A 7,500-nucleotide genomic window follows, 5' to 3' on the forward strand; every position below is an offset into this window, starting at 1 on the left:
AGAGAGACAGCGGGAGATGAAGAAGAGATATGTTGGCTATAGAACGATCATTCATAGAACTATGAGGATTGGAAAGGCAGATAAACTCAACATGGATAAGTATTAATAGAGGAAGTGAGAGAGAGAGAGAGAGAGAATGAGAGAGAGAGAGAGAGAATGAGAGTGAGAGAGAGAGAGAGAGATATCCCCCCTCCCCATCTATACGTACAAACCCTAGAAATTGTTTTAACGAGATACAGAGAGAGAGAGAGAGGAGGTGAAAGATAGATAGATAGATAGAGAGAGAGAGAGAGAGAGAGAGAGGAAGAGAGAGAGAGCGAAAGAGAGATAGAGACTAATAGAGATAGAGAGAGGAAGAGAGGGAAAGAAAGAAAGATAGAGAGAGAAAAATAGGAAAAGAAAGATACACACACACACACAGAAATAACAACCCTTACACCTACCCTCACCCCCCCCCCCCCAAAAAAAAAAAAAAAAAAAAAAAAAAAAAAAAAAAAATCATTTCCTTTCCTAATATAGACCAAAAAATAAGAATATCCTTCCTCCTTTTTCCCCCAAGGAAGACAATAACCATCATAGTCAAAGACCAATTCTCTTGGGCCATTTCTTAAAGACGGGGACTCGGAGGTGATATATTTTAACAGCTCGCTTGAATCACTGTTATTTTGTGTTCTTGTTGTGTCTTCACTAAGTCCTTTTTTTGGAGGATTGTTTATGCGTCCTTTTTGTGTTTTTTGTTTGTGTTTTTTGTTTTTTGTTTTTTGTTTGTCTGGTCTTTGTCTTTGTCTTGTTCCTTTTTTTTTTTTTCTTTTTTTTTTTTTTTTGCTTTCCTTTCATATTCTACCTTTTATTCGTTTTTTTTTTTCTTATTTTCGGTATTATCATTATTCTTAATTTCCTTTATTGTCTGTATTATGATTATGGTTAATTTACCGTATTCTTAATCTTCTTATTATTATTGTTGTTGTCTTTGTTTTTTGTTTGTTTTTTGTTGTTATTGTTATCATTCTTAGCAACATTACCCTTATCATCATCATTATCATTATCAATATCGTGTGTGTGTGTGTGTGTGCGTGTGCGTGCATGTATATGTGTGTGTGTGTGTGTGTGTGTTTGCATGTGTGTGTGTGTGTGTGTGTGTGTGTACATGTACGTGCTCGTATGCGTGTTTGTGTCTGTGTGTGTGTATGTGAGTTTATGCGATTGAACAAACATGACCACGACAGTACATGAATATCCCCGCGCGCACGAGATGGCAACGCGCGTTCTTCAATCCAAATACATCGGATTATACGGCAATAACGACTAACCAAGCGACTGAGTGTGAAGAGGACAGCCCAAATCAAGAGGCTTAGCCACGCAAGCCCGATTTACGAGGCGGAAAATTTAACGTCTTGTCACAGAGTCGATCGATTTTTTTTTTTTTTTTTTTTTTATTATTATTATTATAATGGAAACTCTCGATTTGAGTCTGTCGTGTGATTCATTTAAGGGGAGGGAGGGAGGGAGAGGGGGGAGGGAGGGAGGGAGGGGGGTGATGGAGGGAGAGGAGGGTGGGATGGAGAGGGGGTGAGAGGGAGGTAGGGGGGAGGGAGAGAGAGATATAGAGGTGGGAGAGAGAGAAAGAGAGAGAAAGATAGAGAGAGCAAGAAATACAGACACACAGACAGAGAAGGAGACAGACGGCACAAAAAGAGAAAAAAACAGACAGACAGACATAGACCTCTATATATTCCCAGTCCAGTTACCCGCCATCAAAAAACTTCATCATCATCATCATCACAATCACCATCCTAGTCACCATCATCACCACATCACCACTGGGATCTCGTTAGCAGACACCATAGCCACAAGAAAGACACCATAGCCACAAGAAAGACACCATAGCCACAAGGCAGACACAGTAGCCACAAGAAAGACACCATAGCCACAAGAAAGACACCATAGCCACAAGAAAGACACCATAGCCACAAGGCAGACACCATAGCCACAAGAAAGACACCATAGCCACAAGAAAGACACCATAGCCACAAGAAAGACACCATAGCCACAAGAAAGACACCATAGCCACAAGAAAGACACCATAGCCACAAGAAAGACACCATAGCCACAAGGCAGACACCATAGCCACAAGGCAGACACCATAGCCACAAGGCAGACACCATAGCCACAAGAAAGACACCATAGCCACAAGGCAGACACCATAGCCACAAGAAAGACACCATAGCCACAAGAAAGACACCATAGCCACAAGAAAGACACCATAGCCACAAGAAAGACACCATAGCCAGAAAAAAGACACCATAGCCACAAGAAAGACACCATAGCCACAAGAAAGACACCATAGCCACAAGAAAGACACCATAGCCACGAGAAAGACACCATAGCCACAAGAAAGACACCATAGCCACAAGAAAGACACCATAGCCACAAGGCAGACACCATAGCCACAAGGAAGACACCATAGCCACAAGAAAGACACCATAGCCACAAGAAAGACACCATAGCCACAAGAAAGACACCATAGCCACAAGAAAGACACCATAGCCACAAGAAAGACACCATAGCCACAAGGCAGACACCATAGCCACAAGAAAGACACCATAGCCACAAGAAAGACACCATAGCCACAAGAAAGACACCACAGCCACAAGAAAGACACCATAGCCACAAGAAAGACACCATAGCCATAAGGCAGACTCCATAGCCACAAGAAAGACACCATAGCCACAAGAAAGACACCATAGCCACAAGAAAGACACCATAGCCACAAGGAAGACACCATAGCCACAAGGCAGACACCATAGCCACAAGAAAGACACCATAGCCACAAGAAAGACACCATAGCCACAAGGCAGACACCATAGCCACAAGAAAGATACCATAGCCACAAGAAAGACATCATAGCCACAAGAAAGACACCATAGCCACAAGGAAGACACCATAGCCACTAGGCAGACACCATAGCCACAAGAAAGACACCATAGCCACAAGGCAGACACCATAGCCACAAGAAAGACACCATAGCCACAAGAAAGACACCATAGCCACAAGGCAGACACCATAGCCACAAGGCAGACACCATAGCCACAAGGCAGACACCATAGCCACAAGAAAGACACCATAGCCACAAGGCAGACACCATAGCCACAAGAAAGACACCATAGCCACAAGGCAGACCCATAGCCACAAGAAAGACACCATAGCCACAAGAAAGACACCATAGCCACAAGGAAGACACCATAGCCACAAGGAAGACACCATAGCCACAAGGCAGACACCATAGCCACAAGAAAGACACCATAGCCACAAGAAAGACACCATAGCCACAAGGAAGACACCATAGCCACAAGGCAGACACCATAGCCACAAGAAAGACACCATAGCCACAAGGCAGACACCATAGCCACAAGAAAGACACCATAGCCACAAGAAAGACACCATAGCCACAAGGCAGACACCATAGCCACAAGGCAGACACCATAGCCACAAGAAAGACACCATAGCCACAAGAAAGACACCATAGCCACAAGGCAGACACCACAGACACAAGGCAGACACCATAGCCACAAGGCAGACACCATAGCCACAAGAAAGACACCATAGCCAAAAGAAAGACACCATAGCCACAAGGCAGACACCACAGACACAAGGCAGACACCATAGCCACAAGGCAGACACCATAGCCACAAGAAAGACACCATAGCCACAAGAAAGACACCATAGCCACAAGGCAGGCACCATAGCCACAAGAAAGACACCATAGCCACAAGGCAGACACCATAGCCACAAGAAAGACACCATAGCCACAAGGCAGACACCATAGCCACAAGAAAGACACCATAGCCACAAGGCAGACACCATAGCCACAAGAAAGACACCATAGCCACAAGAAAGACACCATAGCCACAAGGCAGGCACCATAGCCACAAGAAAGACACCATAGCCACAAGGCAGACACCATAGCCACAAGAAAGACACCATAGCCACAAGGCAGACACCACAGACACAATCAGACACCATAGCCACAAGGCAGACACCATAGCCACAAGAAAGACACCATAGCCACAAGAAAGACACCATAGCCACAAGGCAGGCACCATAGCCACGAGAAAGACACCATAGCCACAAGGCAGACACCATAGCCACAAGGCAGACACCATAGCCACAAGAAAGACACCATAGCCACAAGAAAGACACCATAGCCACAAGGCAGGCACCATAGCCACAAGAAAGACACCATAGCCACAAGGCAGACACCATAGCCACAAGAAAGACACCATAGCCACAAGGCAGACACCATAGCCACAAGGCAGACACCATAGCCACAAGGCAGACACCATAGCCACAAGGCAGACACCATAGCCACAAGGCAGACACCATAGCCACAAGAAAGACACCATAGCCACAAGGCAGACACCATAGCCACAAGAAAGACACCATAGCCACAAGGCAGACACCATAGCCACAAGGCAGACACCATAGCCACAAGGCAGACACCATAGCCACAAGGCAGACACCATAGCCACAAGGCAGACACCATAGCCACAAGGCAGACACCATAGCCACAAGGCAGACACCATAGCCACAAGGCAGACACCATAGCCACAAGAAAGACACCATAGCCACAAGGCAGACACCATAGCCACAAGGCAGACACCATAGCCACAAGAAAGACACCATAGCCACAAGGCAGACACCATAGCCACAAGGCAGACACCATAGCCACAAGAAAGACACCATAGCCACAAGAAAGACACCATAGCCACAAGAAAGACTGAGACTATGCCGGTGTTTTCCGCGTGTTCTGGAAAGGACACTGTAATGTAGGGAAATTTGATTTTTCGGTCAAGGTCAAAGGTCACGTGTTTATAAGGATGTCACACCGGATGACACATTCTTGGTCCGTGGTAGGCCTAAATGGGCGGCTTGTCTTTTGCTCTTTTGCCTCGTCTGTGTCTCTTGCCCTTCTATTGGCTTGTATTAGGGTATAGTTATATGTATGTGTATATATTTATATTTTTTTGTGTGTGTGTGGGTGGGTATATATATATATATATATATATATATATATATATATATATATATATATATATATATATATATATATATATATATATATATATATATATGTATAGATATACATATATATATATATATATATATATATATATATATATATATATATATATATATATATATAAATATATATATATATATATATATATATATATATATATATATATATATATATATATATATATATGTATACACACACACACACACACACAGACACACACATATGTATATATATATATATATATATATATATGTATATATATATATATATATATATATATATATATATATATATATATATATATATATATATATATATACATATATATATATATAAATAGATAGATAGATAGATAGATAGATATAGATAGATAGATAGATAGATAGATAGATATAGATATAGATACAGATATATGTGTGTGTGTGTTTGTGTGTATGTGTGTGTGTGTGTGTATATATGTATATATATATATATATATATATATATATATATATATATATATATATATATATATATAAACATATATATACATGCTCGTCAAACCAAAAAAGAAACAATTCTCTCTCTCTCTCTCTCTCTCTCTCTCTCTCTCTCTCTCTCTCTCTCTCTCTCTCTCTCTCTCTCTCTCTCTCTCTCTCCTCTCTCTCTCTCTCTCTCTCTCTCTCTCTCTCTCTCTCTCTCTCTCTCTCTCTCTCTCTCTCTCTCTCTCTCTCTCTCTCTCTCTCTCTCTCCTCTCTCTCTCTCTCCTCTCTCTCTCTTTCTCTCTCTCTCTCTCTCTCTCTCTCTCTTTCTCTTCCCATCCTCCCCCGAATTACAATCTAAGGAAACCGTCAGTGGCGTGTCATAACCCTCCCCCCCTCACCCCCCACACCCCACCCTCACCCTCCTCTTCCCCTCCCCCTCCCCCTCCCCCCTCCCCCCCGTCACCGCAAGATCAGTCAGGAGTCACGAGAGAGAGAAGGAAAAGTGGGGTAGGGAGGAGGGGAAGGGGAAGGGGGAGAGGGTAGGGGGAGTAGGGGGGAGAGGGAGTAGGGGGAATAGGTGTAATTTTGACTTTGATTTTGATAGATTTGTGGGAAATAAGCATCGCTTTTCTATCACTTTACCTGTATACGAATGGGGTTGGGGGGGAGGGGGAAGGGAGGGGGGAAAGGGAAGGGTGAGAGAAGGGTGGGGGGAGGAGGGGGGGAGCCTCATTGATATTGTGTTTTGTTGTTGTTGTTGTTGAATTTATTTAAGGAAGACTTTTCTTTTATATCTATCTATAGTTTTATGCATTATCTAACGATTCCTATATTGATGGTAAGAAGATTTTGAGCGATAAAATAATACTTTATTAATTGTGATAACAAGAGTAAGAAGAATAAGACGTTAAAGAGGGAAAGAAGGGATGAAAGACAGATAGGGAGACTAGCAAACAGAGAGGTAGACAGGCAGGAAGACAAATAGACAGACAGACAGACATACAAACAGACAAACAGGCAGACAGACAAACAGACAGGCAGACATAAAAAACAGACAGACAGGCAAATAGGCAGGCAGACAAACAGACAGACAGGCAGGCAGACAGATAGATAGAAAGACATACAAACAGACAGACAAACAGACAGACAGATAGACAAACAGGGAGGTAGACAGACAGACATGTAGACAAACAGGCAGACATACAAACAGACAAACAATTAGACAAACAGAGAGACAGACAGAGAAACAGACAGACAAACACACATAGAAGAATATATTACTATCTTCTTTATCACCTATTTATCAATATCTGTTCCATCTCCCTTTTTCATCATATATTTTTTTCCTTTTGTAATAAAAAGAATAGTAGAATACAAATGACAGGAACAGAAATAATAGAAATAGTAGTTTGATGAATAATTAACAATTCGATTTACTCTAATCTAATTCAATAATTTAATAGTTTGATAAATAATAGTAATGATGATAATGACATGAATAGAAAGACAGAAAAAGTGGAAGAAGAATTAGAGAAAGAGAGAGAAAGTAAGAGAAATAGAGGAAGGGAATGAAGGAAAATGGAGAGAGAGAAAGAGGAAGATAGAGAAAGAGAGATAGAAAGAAAGAAAGACGAATGAACGAGAAAAGATGAAATAGGAAGAAATAAGTAGGAAGAGAGAGAGAAAGAGAAAGGGAGAGAAAGGAAAGAAAAAAGAGGAAAAGAAAGACAAGGGAAAAAAGAGAAAGAGAGAGAAAAGTACAAAAGAAAACGAAAGAATAAATAGAAAAATGAAGAAAGAGAGAAGAAATAAAAAGAATAGAGAGAGAAAGAAAGAGTAAGAAAGAGAGAAAAGAAGCAAGACAGAATAAAGAGAAAGAAAAAGAGAAGAAAATAATAGAGAGAGAGAAAGAAAGAAAGAAAGAAGAAAATAATAGAGAGATGAATAAAGAGACAG

Source organism: Penaeus japonicus, unplaced genomic scaffold (genome assembly GCF_977035675.1).
Source record: "Penaeus japonicus unplaced genomic scaffold, GWHDUDI00000001_assembly GWHDUDI00000003, whole genome shotgun sequence".
Taxonomy (NCBI): domain Eukaryota; kingdom Metazoa; phylum Arthropoda; class Malacostraca; order Decapoda; family Penaeidae; genus Penaeus; species Penaeus japonicus.